The sequence below is a fragment of the Pogona vitticeps genome, chromosome 2, assembly GCF_051106095.1.
Source record: "Pogona vitticeps strain Pit_001003342236 chromosome 2, PviZW2.1, whole genome shotgun sequence".
NCBI lineage: Eukaryota > Metazoa > Chordata > Lepidosauria > Squamata > Agamidae > Pogona > Pogona vitticeps.
This window is the reverse complement of record NC_135784.1, coordinates 159,167,792-159,191,832: the sequence shown is the minus strand read 5'-3', so window position 1 is coordinate 159,191,832 and position 24,041 is coordinate 159,167,792. Positions and strand designations below refer to the sequence as shown.

The following is a 24,041-nucleotide window of genomic DNA, read 5'->3' as shown; positions in this document are numbered from 1 at the left end:
TAATCAAGACCATCATTATCCTTTAAAAGCTCCACTGCACCCATTTGCCATTGAAGTTCTCTTGCATTATTTTCAGCTTCAAAAGATTGTCCAATTACCTTGCTCTACTCCTGTAATTCTTCTCACCTGCTTATGCAATGCATTTACAATCACTACTATCTTGCCTATTTGACCTACTGTATTTGGTTTTTCCAACAATGTTGGCCACAAGAGCCCTAAAGTAATGATAGCCTTTCACAATAATCATGTTGAGGATGTGAGAGTCAGTGGAATAATGAAAACAGGCAATGAGATAAGTTAAAACCTTTAACTATATTTGATGGCCTCTGTGAATTTCTACTTGAATGCATAGCTTCCCAGGTCCATTAACCACTCTGATAAAATGCACCTTTGAACCCTGCCATCAGCCAGGTCACATTAAATGTATGAAAATCCAAGATGACACTCCTTCTATGATTGCATAAAGAATTCTTTCCTTCACATTCCATTTGTACAATAACTTCTAGTGAGGATTGCTGAGGTTTGATTAATTGATATTAATCAGTCAAAGAATAACATGCAGTTCTGCTTTTTAAAACAAACCCCCATTAATTTACAATGCAAGGCCAATGACATCATTGGTGCAGCAGGCAATTTTTATTGCAGAAGTTGTGTTCAACACCTCCTCAGCAAGTGGTAGGACTGCCTTCATTATGTCAATCACTTACATAAATGACACCATAGCAACCAGGCTGAGCTTTATTAATTATGACATCTTCATCTGTTGTGGCAACAGGAATAATTGAAATGTTTAATTAAAAATGCTGCAATTTCTCAGGGGCTTCTGAAAACAGAAGCTGTTGTTATTGAAACAGCATGCATATAATATTTTGTGCATGTATAACACTTAGTAATCATTACTGCCAAACCCTATGGGTCTACCATTTCTTTTGCCTCAGGATATTTTTCATACTGAATTTTCTAGTCCAATGCACCAACAAGGTTTCCTTTTTCAGACAATAAATATATGTTATTATAGGTATTACTAATTTTTCATATTAAATACGAAAATATGTTTTTTGCAAATATAACATGGGAGTACCCCTAGCACCATGGAGTATCTATAATAGTCAGCAATTAGATGAAGAAATAATGATTCACGCCCTTTGTTTCTTAAGTCCTGTAGGCTTAACCTCAACCTCACAGATGATTTCAGGCTACAAAATGGCTGTCAGTCTTGGAACATAACAAAGTAACATTGAGAAGTCCAGATAGTAAATGTTTGGTCTAGCTATACAAATCTGGATAACCATAGCTATTAAGATGTGGCATAGAGTGAACATAAATTCTGATTTCATTTCTACCTCACTGAATGTTATATGGAGACACAACATCCTGAAAATGTAGGGCTATTTGGATCAGGAAGATCTGCAGTTTTACATTTAAGATGAGAGGCTTTGTTTTTAAAACTCATATTAACACTGATGGCTGGACTTGTTTACCAAGGTAAAACAGAATGCTAACTTTTTTAGAACAGCTGTTCTAAAGCTTAAATATTTAAAATGCACTATTATCTAAGTAGACTGGAGAATCGATACTATACATGTTTCATAGTTTTCACAGTCATCCCATATACAAAAGCTTCTTACAACGGTTCCCCCAAAATAAGACAGGGTCTTATATTAATTTTTGCTCCAAAAAACACATTAGGGCTTATTTTCAGGGGATGTTTTATTTTACAGTCATGTCATCTTCTTTTGGTTGCTGCACAATGGTGGAGGGTGGGTTTCACTTAACTAGGGCTTTTTTGGGGGTAGGGCTTATATTATGAGCATCATGAAAAATCATATCAGGGCTTATTTTCACGTTAGGTCTTATTTTCGGGGAGACAGGGTAATGATATTTTGCTGTTTTATTTTTTTCCCTCCTTTTATATAGAAACCAATGAAGTAAAGAAAACTATAACCTCATACAAATAAAATCAAAATAAAAAATGCTAAGTATAAGATAATGTTAAGAAAAAACAAAAATAACATGACTAGGAAGAACAAAGATACACCTCACTTAGTGGCATTCTTGAGGGAAGTTTTACATGACATGTTAATGTGTCTACAGCAATGTGAATATCCTTTTTGCTATGACTATAGTAATTGTGAAAGCAGTATATAGTGACCTCCTTACATATGTGTACACACAGCCATTCAAATGTCACATTTCTTATATGGTAAGATTAATATGAATATGAAACAATCTACAAACACTAAAACAGTTTTAAGACTTTTTAAGACTTAATTCTATACCTTCTTACTTGCCAGCTAAAATAGTATGGAAGAATTGCATAAGGCAAAGAAAGCTAAAATCCACAACATATAATTTAAACATATTCCAATATAGCATGAAAAAATTTATTAGAATGCTGATGGTAATCAATTCTGTATCTTTATAGCCAAAGAGGAATTTCAGGAAAACCAACAAAAACTTTAAATGTATGAACGGATGTTGTTGGGCATGTAAGAGACTGAAGTGAACTGAGGTTTTTATTTATTTTTGTAGTAACCCACTATAATCACCGGACCCCCACTCACTGCCTAAAGGGAAAGTGTGTAACAATCCCACTAAATCAACACTGTTCTAATGATCTCGCTCACTTGACCCCCTAGCACACCAGTGTCAGATGCAAACACGCTTACAATAAACTTCACTCCATCTTTAGCTCCTCACTGACAGGTTTTGATTCATGGGGTGCTGAAACCCATCTGAGGAAAATTACCTCTATCAAAACACTGCTATCTCAGCATCTATCAAGCTCTGCTAGAGCCCTGGGGCATGCTCAAATATGCACATGGGCATTTGTGTATGTGAAGTGGGGGTAGAAGCTGACTTTTCCTGTGAAGTGACAGATAAATTTCATGAAGGTTGTGATTTCCAGGGTTCTTCTCTAACTGTTCATACACAAAGACTGTAGAGGGGGATACTTGTCAATAACATTTCCAATTTGAATTATTTTACCTTATTTATTCGGGAATCTCTAGTTTGAAATATGATATAGAGACTGGCATCCCAAGAATCTAAAGGCTATTTCAAAATATAGGCTTAAATAAAAACTATGTACACTTGTAAGGTTTGAATGACAGCATACAGATCAATAAACACACTCTAAGTAAACACAGTATCAAGAAACCTTCAACACCATTTTTCAAAAAAAAAATTCTCTTAGCAGAGAAGAAATGATTAGGAAATCATAAGTGAAAGTTAAGTAACCAGAGACTGAACTAAGCACAGGTTTTACCTGGCCAAGGGACGACTATCTGTTAAGGAATCAGCTCAATCGCAGTAGTAGTACTGTAGTATGTTTTGTAAGATTTTAAAATGCCACAAAGATGTTTGAAGAGAGTCTGATCAAGCTGCAAGAACATTTAGTCATTGCTGAAGGCTTTGGTTTTAAACGTACAGTTGCAGGGAAGAGGGGTGCACTCATGAATGGCCAAAATAATGTGGGAAACCAGTAACCTATCTGGATTTTTCTCTTACTGTGGTTGCAATCTTTCCATAGGATCCTAACTATTATAATGTGCTCCTTCGGTATGACACCCAAGCCATGATACAGATAATTACTTCCTTCACATCCATGTCACTGAGGTTAATATAGCCAGTTAGCGAGTTTGTCCTGTACTAACTGTACTTTGGATTTTGTTTTGTTTTTGCTTCACACTACACGGTGGATTGTGTAGAAGAATAACTTATACTCTCTCTGTCTCTGTTTTCCAAGCAGAGCATATTTAGACATTGATTTTTTCAGGGGGGAAAAGGGAAATAGAAGAGATGTTTGCCACTGAATAAGCTAACAAAACTCAAAAGTGGGGCTCAATAAGCCATAAGAATTGTGGAAAGGTCCTTAGGGAATTCTGCATTCTGGGCAATGTTTAGTCCCTTCCAGTAGTAGATAGTAACCTTCTGAATTTGAGATTTGCCAGCATAACATTAACATTTTATCACAAAGCTGTACAACTGGGGGTGGAGGAGAGAAGGAAACAAAAATGCAAATGAAAGGTAAAAAGCTATGTGTAAAGTTCAACAAATGACAAAGAAACTTGGCAACAGACACCATAGAAGTTGTCGTATGCATACCACAGATTCAAATGCTGAATCAGAAAAAACATTATCAGTGAAATGAATAAGATGAGCTGGCATTTATGTTTCGAAAATTTCAGAACAAATACTTAAATCACAAATAAGTCCGATGACATGAAACACAGTCAAGAAAATCAAAAGGTTCTTTTAATTTCTAAATTTCATCCTCTAATAGGAAACATTTGAAAAACATACAACATCCAAGGTATAGTATTAAATTTGAGTGTATTGCTCTTACTCCACAAATTCAAGCCAAATATGCCCATCTATCCAAATCCAAAGATATTTCACCGGTCAGGTAATTGTAACTTAACAAATAATACAGAAAGAATCTCTATGGATTTATATTCTAAAATGACTAACATTATCTAAATAATAATAATAATGTGCCATCAAGTTGACTTTTGCCATGGGTTCCTAGGTTTAAAGCACTCAGAAGTGGTTTACCAGTCCCTTCCTCTGGGGACACCCTGGGACTGTGAAGCTTGATGAAGACTACACAGGCTGGCTCTTGTGCTAGGCACATGGCAAGCTGAACTGCCAGCCCTTGGCTCGCCAGGCACCACAATTCACTGAGCTATCCAGCTAGCTAACATCATCTACCCATAACTAAAGCTGCCACATAAGAAATATTTGCTATGATATATTGGCTGAAAACCAACAGTATACTGTTGCAACTACGGTAGGCTGGCTGAATCAGTGTGGATTTGATGAGTCAATTTCTTCAGCCATTGTCTCCCACCAGGATTAACAGTTTCACAATTACTAAAAGTAAACACATAGAAAAACAGCAACCCATTTGAATTCCCATTTGTGCTGAATTCCCACACACATTTCCCTTCACTATATTCATTCAATCTGATAGAAAAAAAATTCTCATTCTCAGTATCCTAGTTCTTATTCTTCTTATGAAGTGGCCAAAAGCATGCGTGGATGTACTGTGTACAATCTCCTCTGTCACAGCTTGCAACAGGGGTGGGCAAAATGCGGCCCTCCAGATGTTGCTGAACTGCAACTCCCATAATTCCTAGCCCATACAGCCAATAGTGAGGAGATCTGGACCTAGCCCACACAGCCATTAGTGTGAGGAGAGTTGGGCCTAGCCCACAAGTGAGGAATGTTGGGATTTGCAGTTTAGGAATATCTGGAGGCCGCACTTTGCCCAGTTCTGGCTTGCAGCCTCCCCAAATTCCCATACTTCAATTATTGCCCAGAGGAAATGGAGGATACAACTTCTTCCACAGTGCTTTTTTGTAAGGGACATCTAAATTTCATAGACTTTTGCCCCCAGAATTCACCAGGAATTCCTCCAACCTGATCCACTTGTGAACTACAAGGCTAGAGAGTATACAAAAGTATACAACCTGGAAATATTAAACTTAGACAAAAATGGTAAAAGTATGCTTTCAACGAAGAACAGAACCTGTGAAAGAAGCAATGCACTTCTCTTTCACTGTACCAGAACTCTGTAATAGTAAGACAAAAGCAATAAGCTCACCACCTGTAAGGGATAAACTTGATATCAAGAATTCACACAGTCTAGAAAACAACACAGCTATTCCAATCATTATTATAATCTTCTAAAAGTCAAATATCTAGCAATTCCCTAAACATTAGCTGTGTGTCTATACTGCAACTATAGCTTAACAAGTCATCTTTTTCTTATATTGACCATTATGTTAACATTATAAAAAGCAAATTCCAACAAATAACTGTTTGTGATAACTATATGTAATAATAGTGGATGGAGAAAAACTCTCTTTGTTCTAAACCTGCAGCCTTTTAATTTCTTCAGGCGTCCCTTTAAAATAAATTTTCAACAACATGGCATTATCACAAATAGCACTTTACAAGCCAATGAGAACACTCAGCATTTATATATAAAAAATGAACCCTTCTGGCCACCACCCCTGTATCTCCACTGCAGAATGACGGATGGTAGGATGAAAAGCAGAGCCTCCAGGCTTTCAGGCGATGGTAGATTAATGATGACATGGCCTTGACCTCCAAAAGGTAAAGGTTATGAAACACTCACGAGTAGCTGGCTTCCAATTTCATACCCAGAGGGTGAATGACAGCAACTGATAGTTTTGTTCTTGGAAATACTCTAATCCTAGATGCACAGCTGTCACCCACCACCTTTTTGAAATTCATCCCAACATATTTATACCTCCTTGCTCTTCTCCCTAGTGGATGTAATTCTGCATCTGTGTGCATCAGATATGTGGCCAACACGTAGCAACAAATATATAGTAGGAGGCATGAAGGAAATTCTTTTAGTGTATCCTTTAAGGTAAGTTATCTGTACTTTTATAACGCTAGAATGATCTTTTGTGAGGTATTCGGAATGTATAGCTGCATACTTTCACAGATGAGTCAAAAAGCAGTTGGTTTTATAGACTCCAATACTGCTTACCTTCTCACTCTGCTTTTCGCAAAAGACCTCAAGAATATGTGATTGACCTCCTCCTTTCAGGATCAGTCAGTCAAATCAACATAACCCTTTAATCTAAAAGATCAGATTAAGCCAAATACTGTGCATGTCTTCTCATCCCCTAATAAGTCATGTTTGACCAAAAATTCCATGTAGTTGTATAAGGATGCGTTGACAATGAAACAAGATATTTTCAGAGCCTCCAAAGTTTTATTCAGAAATGAAGCTACGGTTGTGAAGTAGTGTTAAATAAGGTAATGCTTTTGTTATAATGCCAACAAACAGCTGGTAGGTTCGTAACATAACTTGAGGGGGGGAAAAGAAGGAAGAGGAGGTGAACTACTGTAGTATTTGTTTACCATACCATGACGATACCTTTAACCGGAGTGCAAGATGTCAAGAAAACATGAAACATCAATATTCAAACATTTTTTTCACTAGGACATACCATCCTATGTGCAATTACTAAAGACAATAAACTAACTGCATGTACAAAAATGACAGTGACTAACAAAATTTAAGCATGTATCCAATACAGTGGAAAAAGAATTCGTCTTACTGACAATATATCTTTGTACAATTGTATTATCTCCTTGACTTTGTTTGATATGTTTTCAAGTTACACACATATCTTCATCAGCAGAACATCATAGTACTAGCATCATGATCAAGTAAATAAATAAAGTCAAACAATAACAAAAATGAAAGTTACTTTCACTCTTCCTTTCTTCCTTAACTCTTCTACTTAAAACAGAGACAATCTGGGTTAAAAAGGAAAAAGCTTAAGAGACCAAAATTATTTGAGGTGCTGAAATTGTTAAAGGACAAAGTTCTGAGAGAATCAGCAGCTTTGAAAGACCTGTGTGTCAAAATTCACAGATAAAAGTTTATGCTCATTCCGAACAGGATCAGAAGGGGAGTGAGATACACAAAAAAAGTCACAGTCTTGTGTTAGGAGCACACCTGCAACTCCCAGAGTTTAATTCTGAAGTTGAAAAGCATTCTTTGAGTTAGACATCAGAGAATGAAACATACATATAAAGAATGCCACATAGCAGAGTGCAAGGGCCATGTCTCTGGTACAAAGAGAAACAGTAAAGCATCTCTGCAGGCTTTTAACAATATAACCTAGCATTTTACGATTTCAAACAACAATGCATATCTAATTGCAATAGTGTTTCTTCTGGAAGTACTTTATACTGACTCCCCATACGAAGGAGGATCTGCTTCTCAGCACTGAAGAGACACATTTAGGCAAATTAGTGTCGGGATGTCAGATATTCACTAAATGAGGAAGAGCAAACTGAAGTTTAAACAAGCCAAGACAAAAGTGTTTCTGGCCTGTCATAATGCATATCAGGGAACAGGGATCTAACCTATGCCACAAGGGGCGGGTTTTACACTCCTCCTGAGAACTCAGATTCACAGACTGGACACTCTCCTAAGACTCATCCCTGAGCTCAGGTTACAGTGATAGGTAGGAAGGAAGGATCACAAAATAAAGCCTAGAATTAACAGTAATCTGCCACTTTTAATGACATTATTCCCATTGCACAGATGGACCCTGCCCAACAGGATTTTGACCAGTGTCTTACTAAGTATTCTGCATCACTATTAAATAAGAATATTACTGATGCCAAACATTGTATTGTAGTGTATCAAACAATAAATGTTTCATTATGATGTATTACAGTAATCTTTCAAACACACTGAATGAAGTACAAACTCAGGGGAAGAGTCATCTTTGATACTAATTACCTTCTGAACATGTGGATAGCAACAAAGCAAGCTAGAAATTGTATAAATCCACAATATGTTTTCATGTACAGTATGTGTTTACAAAGATGAGCTCTATGAATAAGGTTGTAGTATTTGACTGGTATAAAATCTAGAATATAACATATTTCTCACTGTCATGCTAAATAAAACATAAGTCTACTGAACTCAGTGGCACTTACTTCCAAGTAAATACACAAACATACAAGCTATGTGCATCAAGTCTGCTACTGACATTGCACCAATGAGACATGGCGCTTCTGCATTAATTCAGGACCCCTTTTTTGGAGAGGGGTCCTAATCAAACATCCCAGCAACGTATACTGGCACACTAGTGCCTGCAGGTCCTTGTTTACATTAATATCTCCTTTCCCAACTCTGCTAAACAACTGCCTAACCAAAATGAAAGAGTATAACAAAGGTTATCAACAATGAAACTATAATTACAGAAAATGACAAAAATTCCACAGATGCTGGTATTTTTGGTAAGTAAACAGGGCACTGTTAAAAATTCTTAAAAATCCTTTGACATCTAAACAGAACTTTGAAAAAAATTAATTTATGAAAAAAAAGAGTACCACAGTGGGCTGCAGTACCAACCTCTTGAACACATATCCCTCTCTCTTTCTCACTTTAGATTACTTTTGTTTTTCATGCTGAACAGGGTTTTTTTTAAAAAAAGAAATGTGACTTTGTTTCTCTGGCTAAAATCAGAATAGACCCTTGAAGACTAGCAGTGAGAGCACAGTTCTCCATTCTTCCCCTGGTTGCTCCTCCAAATTCCTGCAGCCAAGTGGTTCAACAGTTCCTGAATGGCACACATAATGACATCATTGATTGAACTATAATAGAAGGGAAAGGGGGGGTTGGTGGAAAAGATGTATTTGTGTTACAGACAAAAGATAAGTTCTGTTTCACAGCAGGGACAAATGAAGAACCAGATGACTGGACAGAGTGAGGTCGCAGAGTACCCCTTGCCATTGTCTTTGCTTTAAGCAACCCTTCCATTACTCCCTAAAGGTTTGTTAGGGACTCAAAATCCTTTTCAAATGGCACTGTGGAGAAAAGAAAGTTCAGGAGTCCTGCTGACCCTTCACAACTCTCTCATCATTTATTTTTAAAATATCATGTATTAAACATTGAATGACGACGGACATCAGAAATATTAAAATATGTAAGAAAAAAACCACCAACAAAAAAACCTTTGCATTCAATGTTAACCATCTTCAATTTCAGCATTCTAGTCTTTTCACAAAAGTAATCATTTTTTCCCAATATTGTGGGTTTTACTGGACACAACTCTAGCATGCATTAGAAACCTGTCAGAGGTATCTGGACCACAAATCTGGGGAAGTGTGCTAATCTGAAAGATTGGTTTGCACTGTTTGCAAAACCTGGACTGAAGTATCAAGATCTTTGAGTTTGTCTCCAAATTATACTTGCTTCATTCCTTGTAAATCCTTTCTATACAAAGCAATGGTACTCTAAAATACGTTGGCAGGAATATGATATTCTCCTGACTTTAAGATATGACAAGTGTAGTGGATAAGAAATGTAGTTATTAATTCTGATGAAACCACTAAGAGTCTAAAATGTAAAATGAAAAACATTCACTGGCATAGCAATGCCAACACATTAAAAAGTAAGAAATATTAAACCGGTACTCTCAATTAGCGCTGATTCACTGGCTCAATGGGATTTTATGTTGGCTCTAAATGTTGGCTTATCTTTAAACTATTGATTCAATGGGTCCATTTTAGTGACTACCAACTGGATTTAGGCCTGAAAAAAATCACAAAATGAACTACTACTACAACCAGTGCAAAGAAATAAACAACAAAACGGAAAACCAAGAGATCTCTTCCAGAAGATATAAGAAATCAAAGGGAATTTCAAACCTAGATGAGAAGTGCTGAATGTCCAACAGGGAAGCACACTATCTGACTAGGAGAAAATAAATAGAAGGTAAAGAAAGTATACTTAAGACCTAGAGAGGAGATAAAAGGATGACAGACTCCCTTGAAGAGGAATCCTATGACAAAGAACCTGCAGTTCTAGAAGTGAAATAAAAGCAGCTCTAAAAGGACTAGGAAAAAATAAATCACCAGGAGTCGAAGGAATACTGATAGAATTGTTTCAACCAATCAAGATGTATTCTGTCAAAATCCTAACAAGAATATGCATACAAATGAGGAAGACAAAACAATGACAAACTGGAAATGTTTAATACACATACCAATCCCCAAGAAAGGAGATGCCAAGGAGTGCAGTAACTATAGGATTATTGCTTTAATTTCCCATGCAAGCACAGTGATGCTCGAGCTGTTGCAACAAAAGCTTTTACTTTATATGGCGTGAGAAATGTGTGATGTTCAAGCTGGATTCTGGAAAGGAAAAAGGCACTCAAGATTATATTGCAAATATCTGTTGGCTACTGGAGATCACCAGAGAATTTTAGAAAAAAGATCACTCTATACTGTACTTTATAGACTATAGCAAAGCCTTTGACTGTGAGGATCATGAGAAATCATAGCTTGTTCTGAAAGAAGAAACTGGTGTGCCACAGCACTTAATTGTTCTGATGTGTAACCTGTATTGTGGACAAGAAGTTATCATTAGTATAGAATATGGAGAGACAGAATGGTTTCTGGTAGGCAAAGGTGTCAAACAAAGGTGCACTTTATTCCCTTGTCTGTTCAATCTGTACATAGAACATATCATACACAAACAGATTCAGATGAAAGAGTGAAAATTGGCAGAAGAAACATTAATAACTTAAGATATGCAGATGAGTCCACACTAATGCAGGAAGCAGCAATAGTCCAGGGTATTCACAAAGTTCTTCTCCACCACCACATTTCAAACGGAACATTTTTTCCCCTGTCAACTTTCATTACTGTCCAACTTTCACACCCATACATGGTGGTCAGAAATACAAGAGTGTGGGTGATCTTGCTCACATCCTTGATGATCCTTTCTAGTTCCTTAATGGCTGTCCTTCTGAGTCTCAGTCTTTTTCTGATTTTCTGGTTGCACTTGCCATTTGGATTTATGATTAAAAGGCCACATGTCAGTGGTAAAATGCATGGATGCATATATTGAAAATAGTAAGTTCAATCATTGGTATTGCCAACTGAAAGGTTTAGAGCTTGGAAATAATTTTGCCTGTGATCACTGAAAACTGCTACGACTAAGTAGGGATCAGGTATGGGAAACACATAGCCCTCCGCCTGTTACTATACTGCCTGAAGAGCCAATCTTGAGGATTTAGGGGAGCTAGAACAGTGCTTTAGGTATCTGGCTGTGGAGGCAGAGGATAAGAGTTCAATATACCGTGCATCCCAGAAGAGCTAGACTATGTGGCCTTGGACAAGTAACATGGTCCCACAGTGCCCTTAGAAGGGAATGGTAAATAACTTCTGAGAACTCTTTACCTAGAAAACCTTGAAAAGGGTCACCATAAGTCAGAATTTATTTGACAGCATAAAAAGACGGGTTACTTACCTGTAACCATGGTTCTTCCAGTGGTCATTCTGTGAATTCACACAATAAGGGGTTAAGTCAGCGCCTGCGCTGGTCTTCTCGGAATGTTCTAGAGCTCTGCAAGAGAAACATTGTCAACATTATCTATACTGCGCATGCTCCGCCCGCCCAATCCTCAGTTCCATTTATCCGCCATATACCCTGTGCAAGTGATCTGCAGATATACAGTGACGGATAGTGGGGAGGACGGGCGGGTTTGTGTGAATTCACAGAATGACCACTGGAAGAACCATGGTTACAGGTAAGTAACCCGTCTTTCTTCTGCGTGGTCTTCTGTGAATGCACACAATAAGGGGTGATTAACAAGCTGGCTTACCGGTTGGTGGGTCGTCACTGGAGGGCAGATGCAAGGACAGCTCTCCCAAATCTTGTCTCCCTTTTCGCTCTCATGTCCAGTCTATAGTGGGAGATGAATGTGGAGACACTTGACCACGTAGCAGTTCTGCATATATCAGGAAGATCAACTCCGCGCAGAAGTGCTGTGGAAGAGGCCACTGCCCTGGTGGAGTGGGCACGCAGACCTTCAGGAGGAGACTTGTGTTGTAACTCGTATGCTAAGGATATTGCTGAAACCAGCCAGCGAGAGATAGATGAGGAGGAGGCTGGTAAACCTTTTTTGTGTCCAAAATAGCATAGAAAAAGTTTAGGAGACAATCTGAATTCCTTGGTACGTGCGACGTAAAAGGAGAGTGCCCTCCTTACATCCAGAGAATGGAGCATGCGTTCTGTTTCGTTGGTGGGTTGTGAGAAGAAAGTAGGTAGAACCAGTGGTTGATTCAGATGAAACTCTGAGACGACCTTCGGAAGGAAGGACACATCTGTGTGAAGAATGACCTTGTCGTTGAAGAATTGTAGGAAAGGTTGATCTGCTCGCAATGCAGCCAGTTCACTAGCACGACGGGCAGAGGTAATTGCTACAAGAAATAAAACTTTTAGAGACAGTAACTTTAGAGAACATGTAGCTAGAGGTTCAAAGGGAGGACACATGAGTGCCTTGAGAACCAAATTCAAAGACCACTGGGGTATCAATGGTTTGAAGGGTGGTCTAATGTGAGTGAGTCCTTTGAGGAAGGCTTTGACTGTGGGATGAGAGAAAAGACGTGAAGAAGGTGACTCCCTGGGTTGAAAGGATACAATTGCGGCGAGGTAAACCTTTAAGGTGGCAACAGATAGCTTGAGGTCAAACAAGTAACGAAGGAACTGAAGCACTGTAGAAAGTGAAGCCGGAACAGGCGATAAACCTTTGGATTCAGTGAATTTGATGAAGCTCTTCCATTTATAGGCATATAACGTGGAAGTAGACGCCTTTTTGGACTGATCTAGGATTTCCTTGATCTGCGGGACATCCTCCACGCTGTGAGGCGGAGAGTGTGGAGATCGGGATGAAACACTGTTCCCGCATCCTGTGTGATGAGCGCCGGGAAGTTGGGGAGGCGCACTGAGTCCACTGCCATTTCCATCAACGTTGGAAACCAAGGCTGCCGAGGCCAGAAGGGAGTTACGAGTATGGCTTCCGCTGACTGATGGCGGAGTTGTACTAGAGTTTTCTGTATTAATGGGAACGGAGGGAAGGCGTAAAGCAGGCCCTGCTTCCAAGATAGCATGAAGGCATCTCCCAGTGAGTTGCGGCCTAAGCCCGCTCTGGATGCGTAGTGTGGACATTTCGCATTCCGGTGCGTGGCAAAAAGATCTATAAGAGGCTTGCCCCAGCGTCGACAGAGTTGATGGAACACCGAGATGTCCAGCTCCCATTCGTGCATCTGGTCCAGACGGCGGCTGAGTTGGTCTGCAAGGAAATTGTCCTCTGTGGATAGATGAACTGCTACTGGGAATATGTGGTTCTGGTAGCACCATTCCCAGAGAGTTACTGTGAGGAACAGCAGAGACGGAGAATGTGTTCCCCCTTGTTTGTTTATATAGTACATGGCCGTGGTGTTGTCGGTGACTATTTGAACACCACGGCCACGTACTAGGGGAAAAAAGGCTTTTAGTGCCTTGAAGACTGCTAGAATCTCGAGGTGATTGATGTGAAAAGACCTCTCGTGATGAGATCATAGAGCGTGGGGCTCGCATCCGTAGTAATTTGGGCCGTGAGCCGTAGAGGGCGAAATGGACGGCCCACTTTCAGATGTGGAGGGAAAGCCCACCATTGGAGTTGTTCTACTAACTCCTGTGACACCAGCAGTCTCTTCCCCTGGTGATCCTGGAGAGGATTGAAAAGGGATAACAGCCAGATTTGTAAGGACCTGAGTTTTAGTCGAGCGTGGGCGACTGCGGGAGTCGTGGAGGACATGAGCCCTAGAAGATGTTGAGCATGTCTTGCCGATACAGAGCGACCCGGGTGGAACTTCCGGATGGCGTTGCGAATCTTCCGTATTCGCTGACGTGGAAGAAAGATGCGCCCCTTCTGCGCATCTATCCTGGCACCAATGTAGTGTACTATCTTGGATGGATAAAGATGTGATTTTTTGTAATTTATTGTGAGTCCTAGGCCCTTGAGGAGGCGAAGGATGAATTTGGTATCTCTGAAGGCCCTGCGCCTGGATGGAGAGACGACTAACCAATCGTCGATGTATGGGAATACGTGAATGCCGCTGAGTCTGAGGTAAGCCGCCACAGGAGCCATGCATTTTGTGAACGTGCGAGGCGCTGTGGCGAGGCCGAATGGGAGAGCTAGGTACTGGTAAATTGTGTTCTGGAAGACGAATCTGAGGAACTTTCGGTGATCTGGATGGATGGTGATGTGAAAGTAGGCGTCCTTCAGATCTATGAGGACAAACCAGTGTTTCTTTTTCAGGAGGTGTGTGATGGACTCCAACGTCACCATGCGAAATCGACGAGGATGCAGGTAAGTATTTAAGTGTCTTAAGTCCAAGATAGGCCTCATGCCGCCGTCCTTTTTGGTGACGGCAAAGTATCTTGAATAGAAGCCGTTGGGCATATCTGCTGTTGGCACTGCTTGAATGGCTCCGTTTTGAAGTAGAGACTGAACCTCCTCCTCTAGAATAGGGTTTGATGTAGTATACTCTACCCTTCCTAGAGGAGGATATTCCATAAACTCTAGGCGATAACCAGATGAAACAATTCTTAGAACCCAGGAATCGCTTGTGATAACCGACCAGTTTTGAGAATATGGCTGGAGTCTTATGTCTGTGACGATAGCTGAGGGGTATGCTAACCAGTCAAAGATATTGTTTGTGTTTCTTTGCAGGTGGCTTGAAGGTCTGACGACGCTGCGACGCGTGGTGAGCACGGTAAGTAGATGGAGTAGAGGAATTTTGAGGTAAAGCAGAGCGGGAAGTCTCTTTGAACTGTCTGAACTGTTGGGAAGGTTGAGTGTATTGATTAGAAGACCGTTTCCATTGGTATCTGTTGAACTTTGGTTGTGGCTGAATATAATAGGACTTAGCAGTTTTCTTAGCTTTGTGTAAGTCCTCAAGATGGTTATCCGTTTTCTCGCTAAAAAGACCAGAAGAATCGAATGGTAAATCCTCCACTTTAGCCTTCACATCCTCAAGGATGTTTGCAGCACGTAACCAGGCATGTCGACGCAGGTTGACAGCAGTAACGAGGATTCTAGCTGATGCTTCCACTGAATGTCTGGTTGCAATCCTTTGGTGTTTGGAAACCGTTTGTGCTTCCTCATAGGTGTTTAGGAAAGCTTGGCGTGCATCAGCTGGCAGCATGTGCAAAGCTGGCAATATTTTGACCCACAGCTGCTTTTGATATGCTCCTAGAGCAGTTTGATAATTAGCGACTCTGAGTATAAAGGTGATTAAAGAATAAAGCCTTCTACCGATTAACTCAAGCTTTTTTCCTTCTTTGTTTGTGGGGATCACATGCGCCCTTCCTGATGGTTTAGTGCAGCTGGTCTCCACTATAAGGGAATTGGGGATAGGATGCTTTAAAAGGAATTTAGCATCCTCCCCAACAATTTTATACATGTTCTCCGTTCTCTTGGGTAATGGCACCGTTGCTGAAGGGTGTTCCCAAAACTCTTGAATGATCTTTAATAAGGTAGGTAGAAAGCAAAGGCTAGGAGGTGGTGATCGTTCTTTATTAATATCACCAAAGATGAGGTCCTCTTCTGGTGGTGCGGGTTTGTCGACGCGTAGCTTAAGTGTCTTTGCTAGTCTTGATAACATTTGTGAGTAAGAGGAAAAATCCTCCGAGGGTGAGGAATCGTGAGGGCTGCCTGTATCCGAGTCTACCGTCTCTCCTACCGGTAACTCGTGAGGTGTAGGTTGAGGAGGCGGTTCTTCCTCCGACTGAGATTCTTGTGATGAAAAGGAAACATCATCATCATCAGATGAGAGCTCATGTCCTCTCGTTCGACGTGGAGGTGGGGCCTGAGGTATGACTGGAGGAACGGGTTGAGGAGGGGGAGGAGGAGGAGGAGGCGCGGTCGACGTCGACGGGACCGTAGAAGGCGGAGCAATGGGTGGAACTGGTAGTGGAGGAGGTTGAACGGCGTCCCCTACCCTCTTCTTATGTCGACGTCGATGTTTCCTAGGGGGGGTCGACGGTGAAGAGGAAGAAGAAGAGGGGGAGAGATAAATGTATCTGACCCTCCGACGACGATGACGGCGGTCGGGCGACGTCGATGTCGAAGAGGAATAGGAGCGGTGTCTGGACCGACGCTTGTGTCGGCGACGATGAGAGCCGGATGAGGAGGAGTCAACCGACGTCGATCTATGGCGACGTCGAGAGCGTTTGCGCCTGTCTCTGCTGTTTCTATGAGGTGAGACAGAGCGTTCCCTGGAACAATGCTTCCTCTTTGCCGGTTTCTTCCTCGGTGGCGAGGGAGGGTGAGGAGGTAGAGGAGATACAGATGGAGCCGGTGAAGCCCGCCCAGAAGACACAGGGCTAACCGGGGCAGAACCCAAGCTTGTTGTTGCTCGAACAAGCTGACTTGGCGTCGGGGAGGGAGCGCCAAGGGGTATAGCCGGCTCAGGCTGACGAGGAGGAAGGGGGGTAGCCGCCCCCGATGTCGAATCTTTGTCTCTCGACAAATCCTCCAATAAAGGCGAGAGAAGGTCGACAGATCCCGGCAAAGCTTGGGATACAGCGTCCTTAGCCTTTGTAGAAGCCTTAGTTTTCGCCTGTTTTGCAGGTTTTGCGGGAACCGCAGCCTTGGACGTCGAAGATTTTTTAGAAGGCTTCTTAGTTTTTGCAGGTAGGTCCGAAGGCTTACTGGCTACTGCAAGGCTCGGGGCGCCCTCAGAATGGGAGGCTGAAGAGGTGGAGGGAAGCTCCATGGGCGAAGGTTGGGAAGCAGCCAGGGCTGAATTCCAAAGGTGTAGTTTCAGCCTCTGTTGTCGAGCCTTTAGAGCTGCCTTGGTAAACGCCTGGCAATGTTCACAGCTCTGGGCCGAATGGGATTCTCCCAGGCAAAAAAGACAAGTGTCGTGCCCGTCCTGAAAAGGGATTTTACCCGAGCAAACGACACAGTGGCTAAAGGGGCCCGAGGGCGGAGGGGGCATAGGAGAATAGAGTGCTCGCAACGGCCGTTGGAAAGGGCGGGAAGACGCGAGACTCACAAGCGGTAAGCAGAGCGGCCGCTGAAGAAAATAAGTCCGATAGGCAGTAGAAGAAGTCATAAGACGCGCAATAGTCGAAAAACCGAGCAATCCTGACCAAAATAGCAATAGAAAAGGGCGAGAGTAGTGGAGCTCTACCGAGAAGAACCATTCCACACGGCGGAGAAATGGAACTGAGGATTGGGCGGGCGGAGCATGCGCAGTATAGATAATGTTGACAATGTTTCTCTTGCAGAGCTCTAGAACATTCCGAGAAGACCAGCGCAGGCGCTGACTTAACCCCTTATTGTGTGCATTCACAGAAGACCACGCAGAAGAATTGTTATTTCTATTAGTCCATCAACATCTGAAGAGCCACATTTTGTTCACTCTGGACTAGACAAGACTGGACTACATAGGAAATGGATGATACACAGTACAGTATTACTATACATGCTTATTTACTGATACTAAATGAAACAGCCAGAAATCTTGGACATATGTGACTTTTTCATCACAAAACACAATACAGGACTAAGCCATTGTTTATTAAAATATATTAATAGCTGGAATCCTGAAGCTTAGTAATTTGCAGTAGTACAGTGGTGCCTCGCTTAGCGATTGCCTCATTTAACGATGTATTCACTTAGCGATGAGGTTTTAGGAGCAATCTTGCGCTCCGTTTAGCGATGTTTACAATGGGGGAATTTCGCATAGCAATATTCAGGACCTTGCTTCGCTTAGCGATGAGTTTAGGTCCCCCTGTTTCGCTTAGCGATGTTTTTGACAGCTCCGTTTTTGCTATTTCTAAATGGTGTTAAATTGTTTAAAAAGGGTTTAGAGTGCTTGAAATCGATAGTGCACTTAATAAACCCTTTGTTAACCAAATTTGGCTTTGTTCTGACTCTTTTTGAATTTTTGGTGATTTTTTTCTCCCCCATTGAAATGCATTGAAAAGGTTTCAATGCATTCCAATGGGGGAACCGCATTTCGCTTAGCGATGTTTCCTATGGCGATTTTCGCTTAAGGACAGCAATCCATTCTCATTGGAACGGATTATCCAGTTTTCAATGCATCTCTATGGGAAAACGCGTTTCGCTTAGCGATGTTTTCCCATAGCGATGAATTTTTTGGAACCAATTAAAATCGTTAAGCGAGGCACCACTGTATAGGCCTATTTGAATCCACAGAATATACAGAGGAGGTGATTCACCAAATCCCCAAATTCTATGGACTTACTCTAGCGCAGGGGTAGGCAATTAATTTCTATAGGGGGCCTCATGAAAAATCTGAACTGTGTTCGGGGGGCAAACCAACTTTACTTAAAAATAAAATGAAATTGTCATTCGTTCACAGCGGGGGGGGGGGAGAGAGGAAAAAAACCCCGACACTGAGCTAACTCACCTGTCCTCTGTTCCCCTGCGGCCTTCCTCTCCGACTATCCTCTATCCCGCACAGGCGATGTGATGCACCATCACGTCGCCTGTGCAAGGATTGCTTCTGGCCTCTTGAGCCATAGGCTCCGCAGCCTGCGGCTCAAGAGTAACAGTCAAAACTTGCAAGATCCCAGAGTCAGATGTCACAAGTTTTGCTTACTGCCATGCTGCGTGACCGGAGCTGGAGCTCCAGCTCACTCAGCGGCGACAGGTGGGCCGGACTGGAGCGATGACCTGACAGGCACTTTGCCCAGGTCTGACATAAATCTATGCAATTATCAAAGGAGGAAGTGTCTATTAATACCAATCAACAGTGTCGGGGATATGACACCAGTTGCTATAGATCCATCCATGAATGACATGGCATGGCTACTGCTTTCCCATCCAAATTGCCACTCCAACTACTAGTATTAGGACATACTGCCCCTATAAATACTGCACTGTATGGTTTTTGTTGGCTGTTTCCTTTCTGATATTTATGTTACCTGGTGAATATCACTCCCTGGAGTTCATTCCACACCAAAAAGGCTCAGTCCAGCCATCACAATCAGCAAAATGTGGAAGGGAAGAAATAGGCATTTTGTTTTTTAAAAAATTACTTTTATGTTCATTGCCAGAGTGAGAACCCCTCTACCAAATCACTGGGTATTGTTATCACTTGACTAGTGGAGGGCACAAAAAATTGTACCAGGCTTATTTCTCAGTTCACACCTAACCAAGTTTGCTGAGGTGCTCAATGCATTATCAAGCAACCTCTGCACAGCTGTTTGGTCATGTGAACGCAGCCAGACCTGACACAAATGCTGTCTCCTGGTTCAACCTGAGCAGGACCTGGGGAGGGAAACCAAAACGAAGCCCTGAGCATCTTCTGCATAAAGTCATGCCATCTCCCAAGATGGCAAAAAGCTGAATGTTCTCTTCAGGCAAACTTTAGCCAAGGAAGAAGCCTTGCTGCTTTCCCCCTATTTATGTAGATCCAGGCAATTCCAATGGGCTCTTGCATAGGAGGATGGAAAGGACACAGCAGGCATTTCCACTACAGCTAAAATTGGTCATAAGAGGAAGACACAACATTTGCAGCCTTGCAATGGATGACAAGGATTGGATAAAAATTAGTTAGCAAGCCCAATTATGAAATGTACATGCAACAAAAGAAAAGGCACATCCATAAATTGAACATATTAATTAAATAAAAATATTGGTATAAGAACAATTTCAATACTGGCCATGAGTGGGCAGAGGAAGAGACAGAGGTGAGGCTTTCGAAGCCTGTCCCTGAGGGACGAAGGCGGTTCCCTCCACTTTCCCTCAGCCGCTTGCCCACCCGCCTGACCTGCAGAGAGGCAGCCCTTCGGGATTGGATGTTGGATGACAAGGATTGGATAAAAATTAGTTAGGAAGCCCAATTAAGAAATGTACATGCAAAAAAGAAAAGGTACATTCCATAAATTGAAAATATTGGTATAAGAACAATTTCAATACTTGCAGCCAACTCACACCTAGCCGCAGGAAATGTTACATGAATTTATTGCTTTTGTTATGTGTTGCCAAGTTGCTTCTGAGTTATGGTAATCCCATGAATTAATGTCTCCCCAAAGGTCCAGTCATTTATAGTCCTACGGTATTCAGGTCTTGCAAATTAAATGCCATGGCTTTCTTTATTGAACCCATCTTATGCCTAGTCTTCCTCTTTGCCTACTTTCTTGAGGTTTCTTCATGACTGTTTTTTTAGTGAGTCCTGTCTTCTTAAGATACATCCCAAATATAAAAAGCTTTTTTTAAAAAAATTGTACAGTATTCATGTTTGTATATTACTTGGGCAGAAAGTGAGGAGGAATTAAGGAACCTAGTAGTGAGGGTGAAAGAGGAGAGTGCAAAAACCAGTCTGAAGCTCAACATTTAAAAAAAAATTAAGATCATGGCCACTGGTCCCATCACCTCCTGGCAAATAGAAGGGGAAGAGATGGAGGCAGTGAGATATTTTACTTTCTTGGGCTCCATGATCACTGCAAATGGGGACAGCAGCCATGAAATTAAAAGACGCCTTCTTCTTGGGAGGAAAGCAATGACAAATCTGGACAGCATCTTAAAAAGCAGAGACATCACCTTGCCAACAAAAGTCCAAGTAGTCAAAGCTATGTTTTTTTCCAGTAGTGATGTACAGAAGTGAGAGCTGGACCATGAAGAAAGCTGACTGCTGAAGAATACCAATACTTTGGCCATCTCATGAGAAGAGAAGACTCCCTGGAAAAGACCCTGATGTTGGGAAAGTGTGAAGCCAAGAGGAAAAGAGGACGACAAAGGATGAGATGGTTGTACAGTGTCATCGAAGTGACCATCATGAATTTGACCCAACTCTGGGAGGCAGTGGAAGACAGGAGGGCCTGGCGTGCTCTGGTCCATGGGGTCATGAAGAGTCGGACACAACTAAACGACTAAACAACAACAACATATAACTTGGGAGTACTTTAATATGGATAATCTGGGTCCTGGTCTCTAGTAGCACACTTTCACACTTCAAGATCTTTTCTAACTCCTTCATAGCTGTCCCTCAATGTCTTACCCTTTTTTGATTTCTTGGCTGCAGTCTTTATAACAATGGATAATAATGTTGATTTCTTTGTTGTCAATGTTCAAGTCACACAAGTTTTCCATACTCATGATTTTTGTCTTCTTAATGCTCAGCTTAAATCCTAATTTTGCATTTTCTTAATTTTAATCACCAACAATTCTAAGTTGTTGAATAATATAAGGTCACCTGCATATCTTAATTCTTTAGTATTTCTTCCACCCATTTAACATTTCTTTTTCTTCTGAACCTAACCCAACTTTTCATATAATATCTTCTGCACATCATTTGAGCAGATAAGGAGATAAAATGTACCCCTGTCTCACTTCTTTCCCAAGTGGAAACCATTATTTCTCTCTATATTCTGTCCTAATGACAGCCTCTTTTTAGTGTACAGTATAGGTGACACATCAAGACAACCAAATGCTGTGACATACCCATTTCTAGTAGAACAATCAACAGGCTTTTGTGATCTACACAGTCAAAGTCTTTCCTGTAATCTATAAAGCACAAGACTGATATTCTTCTGAAATTCTATGTCCCAGTAACCAACATATATTTTCAATATGATCTTTAGTGCCTCTTGCTTTTCCAACTCCAACATTTCTTACTTTACATATGGCAAAAGGCTTTGTTGTAATATCTTGAGCATTACTATACCTGAATAGAAAATTAATGCAATGATTCTAAAGCCAACCCAGTCTTTGTGTCTTCCTTTGCTAGTAATGAAATGTACACTAAATGTTTCTGATCTGTGGTTCATTGTTTTGTTTTACATATTTAGCATGGTCTTGTTAGAACTACAGTAAATCTAATCTTTGTTGCTTCACACAGCTGTACCCCTACCTGGTGCTTTGTTTCTTCAAATTGTTTTAAGGGCTGTTTTCACTGCCTTTTAAAACTGCAGGTACTTCATCACAGGATTCTTCTTCAAAGAAATCTGTCACCTTTCATTTTTTTCTGGAAGATTTGTTTGAATTGTTTTCACCCTCTTTTTATTTTTCGCCAGGGACCATCGGCCGGCCACAGCCACTGGGTGAGAGGCAGTGGACTGTGGTTGGGCCCCTGCTGGATGCCAGCCCTCTTTTCCAGAAGAACTGCTCGGTCCCCTCTGTGTCTGCAGGACCAGGTCCTGCTGCTCTAGGCTGCCTCATTCCCTTCGAACACCAGCCACCTGGCCTAGGGAGAGAGAGAGCTCTTAGCCAGAGCTGCTTTTGGGACCTGACCAGACCAGCGTGCCTGCGTGAGGAGGAAGCCAGGGACCATCGGCCGGCCACAGCCACTGGGTGAGAGGCAGTGGACTGTGGTTGGGCCCCTGCTGGATGCCAGCCCTCTTTTCCAGAAGAACTGCTCGGTCCCCTCTGTGTCTGCAGGACCAGGTCCTGCTGCTCTAGGCTGCCTCATTCCCTTCGAACACCAGCCACCTGGCCTAGGGAGAGAGAGAGCTCTTAGCCAGAGCTGCTTTTGGGACCTGACCAGACCAGCGTGCCTGCGTGAGGAGGAAGCCAGGGACCATCGGCCGGCCACAGCCACTGGGTGAGAGGCAGTGGACTGTGGTTGGGCCCCTGCTGGATGCCAGCCCTCTTTTCCAGAAGAGCTGCTCGGTCCCCTCTGTGTCTGCAGGACCAGGTCCTGCTGCTCTAGGCTGCCTCATTCCCTTCGAACACCAGCCACCTGGCCTAGGGAGAGAGAGAGCTCTTAGCCAGAGCTGCTTTTGGGACCTGACCAGACCAGCGTGCCTGCGTGAGGAGGAAGCCAGGGACCATCGGCCGGCCACAGCCACTGGGTGAGAGGCAGTTGACTGTGGTTGGGCCCCTGCTGGATGCCAGCCCTCTTTTCCAGAAGAGCTGCTCGGCCCCCTCTGTGTCTGCAGGACCAGGTCCTGCTGCTCTAGGCTGCCTCATTCCCTTCGAACACCAGCCACCTGGCCTAGGGAGAGAGAGAGCTCTTAGCCAGAGCTGCTTTTGGGACCTGACCAGACCAGCGTGCCTGCATGAGGAGGAAGCCAGGGACCATCGGCCGGCCACAGCCACTGGGTGAGAGGCAGTGGACTGTGGTTCGGCCCCTGCTGGATGCCAGCCCTCTTTTCCAGAAGAGCTGCTCGGCCCCCTCTGTGTCTGCAGGACCAGGTCCTGCTGCTCCAGGCTGCCTCATTCCTCTCAACATGAGCCACATGACTTGGTGGGGGGGAGAGAAGGGGTTTTAGAAATGTTTTATTTTATATATGTTTTAAATGTTTTTTAAATTGTTTTTAATTGCCATCAATTAAGAAGAGACCCACAGTGGATCTAATGGAACAGGAAGGGGGGAGGGAGTTGGAGGGGGCAGCCATTGAGGTGGTGCTGGGTAGGGGAAGGAATGGCGGTGGGGGTAGAACATGCCCGCGTAGGAGAAGAGAGGTTAGATATCTTACATCTATCCCCTCTTCTAGTCCTACTCCCAACCAGATGGTATCAGGTGACCATATCAGCAAACCCTCGAGCCACACGGTGCTGTTGATGAACGCCAGGTCAGTACAAAATAAAACTGCCCTCATCCATGATGTAATTCTGGATGAGGGGGCTGACCTGGCGTGCATTACTGAGACCTGGGTGGGAGAGGAGGGTGGTGTTCCCCTCTCCCAGCTGTGTCCGCCTGGGTACTCGGTCCAGCAC

The 24,041-nt window shown here is 42.4% G+C and overlaps 1 protein-coding gene and 1 long non-coding RNA gene across 3 annotated transcripts in view; one reads left to right on the top strand and one right to left on the bottom strand.

Moving 5' to 3' along the window:
- SARNP (SAP domain containing ribonucleoprotein) overlaps positions 1–24,041 on the bottom strand; it is a 103,908-nt gene that overhangs the window by 6,024 nt on the left and 73,843 nt on the right. The gene's annotated exons all lie outside the window — the stretch shown is intronic.
- LOC144586400 (uncharacterized) lies at positions 16,486–17,717 on the top strand. The gene is made up of 3 exons (XR_013541204.1): positions 16,486–16,604; positions 16,977–17,039; positions 17,639–17,717. It is a non-coding gene; the product is annotated as an uncharacterized LOC144586400 (long non-coding RNA).